The sequence below is a fragment of the Cetorhinus maximus genome, chromosome X (genome assembly GCF_964194155.1).
Source record: "Cetorhinus maximus chromosome X, sCetMax3.hap1.1, whole genome shotgun sequence".
Taxonomy (NCBI): domain Eukaryota; kingdom Metazoa; phylum Chordata; class Chondrichthyes; order Lamniformes; family Cetorhinidae; genus Cetorhinus; species Cetorhinus maximus.
This window is the reverse complement of record NC_135917.1, coordinates 6,177,979-6,190,605: the sequence shown is the minus strand read 5'-3', so window position 1 is coordinate 6,190,605 and position 12,627 is coordinate 6,177,979. Positions and strand designations below refer to the sequence as shown.

General features: G+C 45.7%; 1 protein-coding gene across 2 annotated transcripts in view; it reads right to left on the bottom strand.

The window, feature by feature from the left end:
- Positions 1-9,772, bottom strand: part of LOC144672621 (transmembrane protein 198-like) — an 84,404-nt gene extending 74,632 nt beyond the window's left edge. Inside the window, exons 1-2 of one of the 2 annotated variants that reach the window (XM_078534447.1) lie at positions 9,756-9,772; positions 8,436-8,962 (exon numbers count right to left, since the gene is read on the bottom strand). The gene's annotated coding sequence lies outside the window, so the exon portion shown is untranslated. Of the gene's footprint in view, positions 1-3,015; positions 3,085-8,435; positions 8,963-9,755 lie in introns of those variants that run through there. The other variant, XM_078534448.1, reaches the window with a different exon arrangement.
- Positions 9,773-12,627: the final 2,855 nt, after the last annotated feature.

The window sequence follows — 12,627 nt, the reverse complement described above, 5'->3', positions numbered from 1 at the left end:
GGGCAGCTGTGGCATCTCCTGCACTTGCATTTGTTCAGTCTGCGAGTGCCACCCTGAGCTCCTTGTCATGTTGATTCTCCGCTCCACTCCCACACTCACGATGTCCTCATCATTCTACTTTACAACTCTCCGGCTTTAGCATTTGAGTTCAACAACTTCAGAAGTTAAACACAGCAAAAGGGTAAGTCTGCACTCTGGCTGACCACCTGCCTCAACTTGTAGCAAGCAATTGATAAGACTTCAAATGGTTGTTTTGAACAAAACTTTACCAAAAGCTTCTGCCAGTGGCTCAGTGGGTAAGTTGAATCATAGAATGCCTACAGCACAGAAGGAGGCCGTTCAGCCCATCATTTCCATGCCTGTTCTCTGCCGGAGCAACTCAACTAGTCCCACTCACTAAGATAAAAGCAAAATACTGTGGATGCTGGAAATCTGAAACAAAAACAGAAAATGCTGGAAAAACTCAGCAGGTCTAGTAGCATCTGTGGAGAGCATTTTCTGGCTTTGTTTTATGGTCCCACTCACTGCCCTTTTCCCCCTTCCCCAATCTATCCACCTAACTGAACCCCTCAACCCTGGAACCATTCTGGTCAATCATTTTTGCACCCACTCTAACGCCTGATGCAGCACCATGCTACCCTGACCCAGGTTTCAGCGCCGGTTTGCTCCCAGTGACGATTTACGGCGAGGATCCTTGGATCTGGCATCACCACAATTCACGCTACAGTCGAATAGCCCAACCACACTCACCGTCTATACTCACATAAGAATGGCACGACTGGAGGACACCACGAGATTTCACCCTGGCGACAGCTAGCACAGGGAAGAGGAGAACAATAAAGTGGCCAGGGAGGGGATGGAAGAATGACAAAAAAAAAATGGAGTTATCTTCTGAAACAGTGTAGCTTAAGCCAAAAACTCAGGAACAGGATTCTTCATTGCAGCTTTGAAAATATGCACATTATTCACTGAAGCTTTCTGCAACGTCTGTAATACTGATTATAGAGTAGAAGTTAAGAACTATCAAACCACAGAACATTATGTCTCTTGAAGTTTCTCTGCAGCAATCTTTGTGCCAGATTTTTTTTTAAATGTCTTGGCTCATAATTGTTTCCATAGTCATCAGAAGGGTTTCTGCTTGTGAAGGGACTGAGGTCAAGAGGGAATGAGCTGCTTTCTGAAATCAATTAAGGAGGCACAAGATCCTCCATATGCTTAACTTCCTTCATCCTGCACCTCTGCCCCCACCCCACCTTCTGCCCCCACCCCACCTCCAACCATCCCCCAACTGGAAACTTGCAGACATACATCATATTCAAACTCAAACACTTGGCGCATTAAAACTGTGGCATTGCTCAAAATGATGCAAATAAGTAATGCAACGACTCGAGAGAATTCGTGGTTGTCAGAAAAGTAACATCCAAACACAATAACAGCAACTTGCATTTATATAGCGCCTTTACCTCAGTCAAACCTCCCGTGGTGCTTCACAGGAGCAGTTACCAAACAAAATTCAACTCTCGAGCCGCAAAAAGAGATATTGGGACGGGTGACCAAAAGCTCGGTCAAAGAGGTAGGTTTAAAGAAGCTTCTTAAAAGGAGGAGAGGGAGGCAGAGAGGTTTCAGGAGGGAATCACAGAATTTCGGGCCAAGGCAACTGAAGAAATCGGGGGATTCTCAAGAGGCCAGAATTAGAGGAGCGCAGAGAACTCAGAAAGATGTGGGGCTGGAGGAGATTACAGAGATAGGGAGGGGCGAGGACACAGAGGGATTTGAAAACCAGGATGGGAATTTTTAAATTGTGACATTATTTAAGTGGGGGCCAAAGTAAGTCAGCCAGCACAGGGATGAAAGGGACATGGCGCAGAGGGACACAGGCAACAGAGTTTTGGACGAGCTGAAGTTTCTGGATGGTGACAGATGGGAGGCTGGCTAATAGTGCATTGGAATAGCAAGTCCAGAGATGATAAAGACGTGGATGAAGGTTTCAGCAGCACATAAGCTGAGACAGGGACAAAGCCAGGCAATGTTTCGGAGGTGGAAATAGGTGGTCTTCATGATGGAGGGCATAAGTGCAGAAGCCCAACCCGAGGTCAGGTATGAGACCAAGATTGCAAACAGTCTGGTTCAACCTCAAGACAGTTGCCAGGGAGTGGGCTTGAGTCAGTGATTGGGCAATGGAGTTTGTGGCAGGGACTGCATGAAGACAATGCCTTTGGTCTTTCCAATATTTAGCTGGACAGTGCTACTCTGGGGTGATGTAGCAGATATCAACTGGGCACAGCTGGGATTGCTCCAATTTACCTCGGTGACCCTGGGGTGAGGGGCGGCGCGGTGGGGGCACTGGCGGTGAACATCAGTTTGTTTCCCATTCCCAATTGCTTGCTAGTGACTGTCAATTGGAAAGTAAGCAGATGTGGAAGTTGGATGAAGCGGGTGAACTGTGACAGCCCCATAGCCAAACACTGGCTATCTATGCCCTCTGTGAAGAATGGCGCAGCAAGATACCTGAGAGATGGTTGGTGCCTGTGGAACTGGAGCCCAGCACCAGTCAATACCTTCAGGAGAGGAGGAGAAGATTGGCAAAATCAGAAAGGGTGCTTATTAAACTTGATCGCACAAGTCCCTGGCAATGAGCTGCAGACTGAGGACATTTGCAGTAACAATGTCAGAATCATTTCCGCCAACCCACAATAGTGTCAATATCACAAATCAATGACACCGAAATCAACAACAGCCATAACTTGCAAAGAACAAAGTAAACCCAAAGCAGTAATCCAGTGCTAGTGTGCAGGGGCCTGCTGTACAGGCCTCGAGGTCCCACCTTGTGGGTCTGTTGCACAGGCCACAGGGTCCTTCTGAATCAGATTACAGTTTTGCTTTTCCTACTCTTGATCATTCTCTTTTTTTTTTGAACAAAAGTTTTATTTCAATGCTAAGTGCCCCTTCTGATGTGGAATTGCGTGTTAATGGTTCAACAGCCTTTGAAATACTAAAACCAGACAATTTTCTAACCTGGCCTTCTGTGCCAAAACAGACCTGCTTTGCCTTCGTGCATCATTGCCCCAGGTATTGTTTCCGTCCCTGATCTGTGCTGGGTTCACTGATCATAGGTGTAGGGCACCGCTCTTGGCCTCAGTGCCACTTGCTTAACAAAAGGAGACAAAGATAAGCAGCCAATCTCAAGCTGGGCTTCTTCACACATTCTCCTCTCCCCCCCTCCATCATGAAGATCACCTATTTCCAATGACCTCTGCTGGAAAGCACATCGGCAGGGGTCAGTTGTGATTCCCTCATGGTGGAATAGCCTACATGAAGGATGACATTTGGGAGATACCAATGGGTGCCTGGTACTCACAGGGCTGTAACCTCCCCCCTTGATCTCCCACTCCCTGCTCCACCCCACAACCTCAGCACTAGTTGGCACCTTCATAGGAGGAGTGGAGACAAGAGTAGAACACCGAGACGAAAGCATTTCAAATATTTTAGCTTGAGAATATAATTAAAAACTGGTTACTTCAAAGTCAGACTGTAGGCAGCAACAACAACTTACATTTACATAGTGCCTTTAGCATAGTAAAATGTCCCCAGTCGCTTCACAGGGGTATCATAAAATTTGACACCAAGTCACATAAGGAGATATTAGACCAGGTGGCCAAAAGCTTGTTCAAAGAGGGTCGGTTCTGAGGAGGGCCTTGAAGGAGGAAAGCAAGAGTTAAGAAAAGTTACAGAGTCCACAACGAGCTCATTCACAGCTCTTATGACTGCAGAGGGTGGTTGAAAATCCTCACTCACTGCACAGACTGGTTTCAATCTGGTCAGTTTGTATAACTGCAGTGGAAATGTCCCGGAGATAAAGTTTCTCATTAAACTAATCAGGAGCTTCGTGATCACAATATACTTATCAGTGCTTTCCTGCCGTTTCAAGTGACTAACTCCGCTTCATGTCAAAGCCTGGTTTTTGCACTGCTTCCTTTGTCTAGTAAAAATATTTGGCTTATCAGAAGCTTTTTTTTTTGAAAAGTTCGAGTTAACAAACACTCTTAATGCTGAATAATCACTGATTCCATCGCTGTATGTCTTTTAATGTTATTTCAGTTCCCCAAAAGTCATGCCCACCAACCACTTTCAGTCAGTGCTGACTGAACAAAATGTTTCTCAAATTTGACAGAAGTGGACAGAATAAATTGTTAATCGAGACTTGCTGTGAGTTTTATTTTGCGATGGAGTTTTTCCACAGCGAGACATTTTAGTGTGGGCAAGTTTTTTTTTTGTTGGTTGGGCTCAGCTGCTGAACTTTTCCAGATATGTTGTTATTATCACAGCCAACACCAGAACCACTGCCTTCACCAACACCGCCACTACCACTGTCACTGGCAACACCACAACCGCTGCCTTCACCAACACCGCCACTACCACTGTCACTGGCAACACCAGAACCACTGCCTTCACCAACACCGCCACTACCACTGTCACTGGCAACACCAGAACCACTGCCTTCACCAACACCGCCACTACCACTGTCACAGCCAACACCAGAACCACTGCCTTCACCAACACCGCCACTACCACTGTCACTGGCAACACCACAACCACTGCCTTCACCAACACCGCCGCTACCACTGTCACTGGTAACACCAGAACAACTGCCTTCACCAACACCGCCACTACCACTGTCACTGGCAACACCACAACTGCTGCCAACGCCATCACTACTACCATCACCAGCACTGCCAACACCACTGCTGCTAACACCACAACCGCTGCCAACGCCATCACTACTACCATCACCAGCACTGCCAACATCACTGCTACTAACACCACCATCACCACTGCTAACATCAGCAGTACCAACACCACTGCTGCTAACACCATCACCGCTGCCAACGCCACCTGCACTGCTATCACTACCACCAACACAGCTGCCAAACTGTCACTGTCACCGCCAACACCATCGTCAATGCCACCGCCATCATCGAAGTCACCACCAACACAGCCGCCAAACCGTCACTGTCACCGCCGTCACCACCATCATCACTAATGTTGCCATGGAGAATGCACCAGGGCATTCCCCAAGCTTTTGTTTGGGGTGTGATGAACCCCAAAGAGAAAGGAAAAAAAAACTTCTTTTGAAAACGGAGATATCGGGCCCCAGCAGTCTCCGCACATGCACCGGCCGTAGGATGGCTGCACGTGCGCAGATCATTCTTTTTTTAAATGATCTTTGGTGGGTCTGTGCATGTGCCAGCTGGGAAATGGCTGCACATGCACTTCTTCAGGCCGGTAAATGGCCCTACGCACATGCACAGTTCTTTTTTTTTTTAATTCCAGGTTGGAAGCCAGCTCTGCACCTGTGCAAAAGGAAAAGACGATCCAAAAGTGAAACAGTGGGAAAAGAGGGTCAGGTGACCTAGAAGAAAACACCATTTGGAAGAAAGTGACAGAAGAAGCTAGACACAGAAGAGGGACTAGGAGCAGGTCCCAAAACAAAGAAGTCGTCCCAAACCAGAAAGTGGGACAGGAAGAGGTCCTAGGAAGACAGTCAAGTTAAGGGATGAGGACAGGAATCTGAAACAGATCCTGTTAGGTGAAGTTAAGAGGTGAGGAGCAGAGAAAAAGGCTCTGAATTAAAAAGACAGAGCTCCAGGGAGCAAACTTGGATTGAGGTGGGCTTGCAAGATGCCAGAAGACCTGAGGAAACAGCCAAAGGTCAGTGACTCCTTACTGTGGGCCTTTGGGGCAGTGGTGTTCTGCTTGACACAGCTGAGTATCTGAGTGTGCATGTGGAAGGTGAAGATTGAATGCACATAGAGATCCAGAGGAAAGGAACCTCGGAAAGAGAGGTTGAAACCCTGGAGGTGGATCCTGATTGGAGATGCCCGAGAGAAAGCGCCGTTTGGGAGAGAATTCCAGGGCGAGTTCATTGAACATGGAGATTGGAAGCCCTTGTGGGAAAGACAGCATTTTGGCGAGACCAGTTGGCTCACTGTGTGACAAGCATCTGGGGGGCCGATGAGAAATTGATAGAAGCTTGGTTTTGGAGCGTGGTGTGTCTGACCACAGTTCGCCCATTAGTTTACATGGACTGTGTGCTTACTGTGAACATTAGAGTATAAGATAGATTTTGTAACCTGTATAACGTTTACGAATTTGTATACATATCTGTAAAGGTATAGTTGGGGTGAAGGAGTAGCGTATAGTAGAGTAGAGTAGTAGAGTATGGTATATACTATAGTCTATATAGTCTACTATACTAGTAGAGTATAGTACATCTTTTCTTGTTTAATAAATGTTTTATTCTTTTGTTAAAAGGTCATCAGCAGACTCCTGTGACTCTGTTCAGTAGCTGCCCTCCACATTTCTAAACAAAAAAATAAAAGTTAGGATCTATCAAGCCAGGTTCCACCCTGGGAGAGGGTCCAGAGGAGGTTCACGAGAATGATCCCAGGAATGAAAGGCTTAACATATGAGGAACGTTTGAGGACTCTGGGTCTATACTCGATGGAGCTTAGAAGGATGAGGGGGGATCTGATTGAAACTTACAGAATACTGAAAGGCCTGGATAGAGTGGACGTGGGGAAGATGTTTCCATTAGTAGGAGAGACTAGGACCCGAGGGCACAGCCTCAGAGTAAAGGGAAGACCTTTTAGAACAGAGATGAGGAGAAACCTCTTTAGCCAGAGAGTGGTGAATCTATGGAATTCGTTGTCACAGAAGGCTGTGGAGGCCAGGTCATTGAGTGTATTTAAGACCGAGATAGATAGGTTCTTGATTGGTAAGGGGATCAAAGGTTACGGGGAGAAGACGGGAGAATGGGGTTGAGAAACTTATCAGCCATGATTGAATGGCGGAGCAGACACGATGGGCCGAATGGCCTAATTTCTGCTCCTCTGTCTTATGGTCTTATGGGATCTGACTCATCCAGTAGTAACATCAGCTGGGAAATAACAGGGGAATAACTGTTCCCTGGTGCATTCCCCAGGGAAACACCTCAATCACAGTCCACTTGCCAACTAATCGGCACCCTTTGAAATTTGACATTCTTGCACCTGTCCTGATGTGTGCAAGACAAAAATCTTCGACAGCATGTCTCTTTTTTCAACAATACTCAAGAATGGGAGAGTTCTCCTTGGTGTCCAACTCAATCAACATCACAGAACAGATCTGACCATTATCACATTGCTGTTTGTGGGAGCTTGCTGTGTGCAAATTGGCTGCCACATTTCCTACATTACAATCGTGACTACGCTTGAAAAAGTACTTCATTGGCTGTAAAGTGCTTTAAGACGTCCTAAGGGTGTAAAAGGCACTATAGAAATGCAAGCCTTTTCCTTGCGATGCTCTGGTCTGTCAGTCTACTGAGCACTGCATTCATTCTGGTCACTGAAGGCACAAGGGACCCTTGAAAGAGTGCAGGGAAATGTCCAGGAGGTCGATCTAACTCCTGGTGATGGGAGAACCGAGCTCTGAGATGAGGTTAGAAAAACTTGGGAATCTTCCATCTTGAAAAGGCGACGAATGAGGAGGTCCCTTTGGAGGATACGAGAGACTCAAAGGGAATAGAAAAGGTTAATCCTGAGCACTACGTCAGGCAAACCACAACCGCGGGGGCATACGTACAAACTGACAAACTTGTCAGGAAGCACTTCTTCACACAAAGCGGTCAGTACCCGTTCGATATCCTGGTGAGCAAGAGGTGGATATAAAAAACTATTGAGATGGCAGTTATTGTTTTTATGGAAGGATGATGTAGATGGACTGAATGGTCCCCTGTGTTTATCTTTGTGAACTCAATATGAAATCATATCAGATAGAATTAACCCTGCTGCCAATCTACTGAATAGACAGCAAAGGAAGCAAACAGCAACACAGTCTGCGTTTATCACGTGTTGTCAGGAATACAGGCAGTGAAACAAATGGATGTGGCTCAATACTCAGAGCAATCTTATTTTATAAGATTTCCAGAATATTCCTCTTAAAATGATGCTGGCACATGTTCCCTGGTACCATCTTGGGCTCAATGCCAGAGACATGGATACTCCATTGGAGAATGGGTGGCAAATCCTGAATCACCTTTCTCTTCTCACGGGTTCAGATTGAGCCAGTCTCTCACAAGTGACAAAGTCACTGCACCAAAAGAAAAATGTGAAATACCTTTTGTTGTGGCTTTTCTTCCAGCCTCATTGACTTATTGTGTAGTGGGATCTGTAGTTGGAGTTTTGCTTCCACATACACACACCAGTAACAGGCTTTCCTCTTTTCTAGAGCCTCGGAACAATGTAAACAGAGCAAGAAGAGCTGCCTGACTTCAGTACTGTGCTGGAAGCAACAGGCCCTCGCTGAAGAGCTTCAAGGATTTATCTGTCACCCCTGCCTCGTGCAAACAGTGAACAAAAGCCAAGTCTTCAAGTCAGCAGACAACACATGTTACTCACCCTTGAATTTAGCAGCCTCTCAGCACTCGTGCACTGAAGCCATTTCCTCTGGAGTGGGGTGAAAATATCTCTCAAAGCGTCTACACAAAACAACTCTCAAACTCTTCTTTAACTTCGTGTGAATCATATATTATAATCTGTGGCCTTTGGAGAAACTGGTCCACACACACTGGGAACAGGATTTCAGAGACAGAAAGAAAGAGAGACAAGCAGAGAAATGAACTCCTCACTGCCTTGGCTGCAAATCCCTCAGTTTGGGTCTGGCATTTAACTATTTCCTGTCTCTCTGAATATGAATGTCAGTCCCTCTCTCTTGGTTTGAATGCCTACACTCACTAACTATTCTTTCTCAGACTTGAGTTTTGCTGTCTCTCTCTGGCTTCCTATCTCTCACAAACTAAGTTTGAATCTTTATGTCCTCTACTAACTGCCCCCTCACTCTCTTTCAGTCTCTCCTTCACTAACTGCTCCCTCTCTCTCTCTTTCAGTCTCTTCTTCACTAACTGCCCTTTCTCTCTCTGTCTCTCCTTCGCTGACAGCCCTTTCTCTCCCTGTTTCAGTCTCTCCTTCACTTACTGCCCTCTCTCTCGCCCTGTTTCAGTCTCTCCTTCACTAACTGCCCTCTCTCTCGCCCTGTTTCAGTCTCTCCTTCACTAACTGCCCTCTCTCTCGCCCTGTTTCAGTCTCTCCTTCACTAACTGCCCTCTCTCTCGCCCTGTTTCAGTCTCTCCTTCACTAACTGCCCTCTCTCTCGCCCTGTTTCAGTCTCTCCTTCACTAACTGCCCTCTCTCTCTCCTTGTTTCAGTCTCTCCTTCACTAACTGCCCTCTCTCTCTCCCTGTTTCAGTCTCTCCTTCACTAACTGCCCTCTCTCTCTCTCTCTCCCTGTTTCAGTCTCTCCTTCACTATCCCTCTCTCTCACTCTCGTTCAGTCTCTCCTTCACTAACTGCCCTCTCTCTCTCTCTCCCTGTTTCAGTCTCTCCTTCACTATCCCTCTCTCTCAATCTCGTTCAGTCTCTCCTTCACTATCCCTCTCTCTCACTCTCGTTCAGTCTCTCCTTCACTAACTGCCCTTTCTCTCTCTCTCTCCCTGTTTCAGTCTCTCCTTCACTATCCCTCTCTCTCACTCTCGTTCAGTCTTTCCTTCACTAACTGCTCTCTCTCTCTCTGTTTCAGTCTCTCCTTCACTAACTCCCTCTCTTTCTTTCTCTCTCATTCAGTCTTTCCTTCACAAACTGCTCTCTCCCTCTCCCTGTTTCAGTCTTTCCTTCACTAACTCTCTGTCTCTCGCTCTCTCTCTCTCTCTGTGTTTCAGTCACTCCTTCACTAACTGCTCTCTTCTCAGTCTCTCCTTCACTAACTGCCCTCTCTCACACACTAACTGTTCTCCCTTGCAGATTGAATTTAAATTTTTCTCCCCACACTCAGTTAGCAATGACCTCACTTCCAGACTCTACCAATTAAACTCACTAGTGAAGGGAGAGAGAGAAAAGCTTCATTTATGTTCACCTCCTGATACTGCTGGTTTACGATTGACTGTAAAATGGTAAGTTCCTGTAATGAGATCCTTCAAGTTTGAATTTAAAATAAACAGATGAGATTGTTTTGCATGAACTTAACCTATTTTTCCCGTTCCCATTTAACCGGAATAAACTGCCCTGCATTCTAATTGCAGATAATTACAGTACTAATTTGGGGCTGTATGTGTCCTTGAAGTTCTCTGTGCGTCTGACATGTTTAGGCACTTGGGAACAAGTGATTTTGCTGGGGTGGGTTGATTCAAATCATTTATCTCTTAAACAATTGAACCCAGTCAGTTCCAAGATGAGGAATGTGTTAACAGTTCTCCAATAGTAGTTTCTTTCACTCCTCAAACATTATTGTTTGTTAGAAACTGAGCTTTAATCTTGACTCCAGCTCAGTGAATATCATGTTTCAATCCCAATCTTTTTTTAAAAAAAAACCACCAGCTGATTCTCTATCTCAGGTCAACCAGCAACTCCTCTGGAGTTAGTGACACCAGTGCCGGGAGCCCTCTGCATGATCTCGAAGTGTCACCTTGTCTCAGCGGGTAGCACTCTCACCTCCTGAGCCAGAAGGTTGGGGTTTCAAGCCCCACTTTAGGACTTGATGGACCTCAAGGCCTGTGCTTAGTACATCGCTAAACAAAGTTATCATAAGCTCCCACAAATAGCAAAGAGCTAGCTCTGTGCAAATTGGCTGCCATGTTCTCTACATTAAGTGATTACACTTCAAAAGTGTTTCATTGGCTGTAAAGTGCTTTGGGATGTCCTGAGGTCATGAAAGGTGCTATATAAATGCAAGTCTTTCTTTGCCACTGTGAGGTGAAATGGGATGTATGTCAAACGGAGTCTAGTTTACAGAAAGCAGAGCCCAGTTTATGTCAAACAGAGTCTAATTTACGCCTTTACAATGCACAGTCTATTTACCCAGCAAACAGTCTCTTCAAACACTCTACATGAACTACAGGTAACAGAACTCCTGACTGAAAGTACAGCAAAGTCTCCCGACAAAAGCAGGATTATTTGTCCAGCAAAAGACAGTGAGTGGAGGATAGATGCATTATAAAAATCATGTGGGTAAACTCAATCCTGGTCACTTACAGTGTGGGTTCCAGGCATGATTGAAAGGGAATTACCAAATTATCTCCACTTGTACATACAGCCTAAAAACAGCAGACTTTTCCTGCAAACAGGTTTATTTGAAGAAACTGCAGACCTCTGGAAAGAGGATAGGTGAACAATTATTTTTACACTTGTGGTTAATAAAAAGAAAGTCCAAAACTAGGGGGTCATCAAAAAAAGATAGCCTGTAATAAATCTAATCAGGGAATTCAGGAGAAACCTCTTTCCCCAGACAGTGGTGAGTCGGTGGAGCTCGCTCCTACAGGGATTGGTTGAGATGCATTTAAAGGGAAACTGGATGAACACATGAGGGAGAAAGGAAGATGCTAATCAGGTGAGATGAAGTAGGGTGGGAGGAGGCTCATGTGGGGCCTAAACACTGGTACAGACATGTTGGGCCAAATGACCTTTTTCTGTGCTGTAGATTCTATTTTACCCTCTGTCATTTAGACAAACGTGTCATCTGCCACCACCTGTTCCTCATCCTCTTTGGGACCTATCTCAAGAAGCCACAACATTGCAGGGTCCCAAAAGATCAGTCTAGTGCTCTCCTACTGACAAAACTAATTGGCAGATCAGCAACGATCTAATTCAGCGGCAGAACAGGCATCGAGGGGCTGTGTGGTCTCCTCCCATGTTGGTTGCAATTTTTTTTTTAAACCCACCAAGAAGAAACAAAACTCCTGAAAACAGTCCAACGCCCTCCGATCTTTCTAAGAAGTACTCATCCTTCTCTTGTGTAATTTTAGTTTGAAAAAGAAACCTGCTGTGATGATTTTTTGCTCAGCCTCACAATGTTCACAAACGATGTTCACAAAACATTGGCTTCCTTCTGTGAAACCACAAACCTCTAATCTGAAAGCATGACCTGAAGCAGAGCCCTGAGCTCTGGAATTCCCTCCCTACACCTCTCCATCCCTCTCTATCTCTCTCTCCTCCTTTAAGGCACTCCTTAACACTGTTTGGCCTTTGGTCACCTGCCCCAATATCTCCTTATGTGGCTCAGTGTTGAATTTTGTCTGATGGGGGGGCACCCCTTGAGATGTTTCACTACATTAAAGACAAGTTGTTGTTGTTGCTGTTACAGATGAAGGGTGCAAAACAGTGTGGCCCCATTGTAAACAATCTACGTCGACCCCACTGAGTTATGCAACAGACATAGTACAAGATGTTTCCCTGCGTCTCATCAATCCTAACTTGTATGTTTGCAAAAAATTGATGGATGTTCCTTTATTTCATCTAATGCGATTTTTAATTTTGATTGCTGTGGCCTGCCGGCAAGAGATCGAAGCACTGAATCTTTCATCGTGGTAATAAGGTAACTCTCTGTCCTCACACACACAAGCCTCCTGCAGACTCAGGTCACAGTGCAGTGCATCCCTCTGGCTCTTTTTATTCTGTCAGTTATTGGGGTCCAGCAGCTGCCAACAGTGACACTGAGAGGGCTGTAGTTTTGTAGACTTAGCCACTCTCCTCCCCAACCCCCACCATGGCTGGGGCATTAATTCCTGTTTAATTGACAAATTTGATTGTTTCATTAACTGTT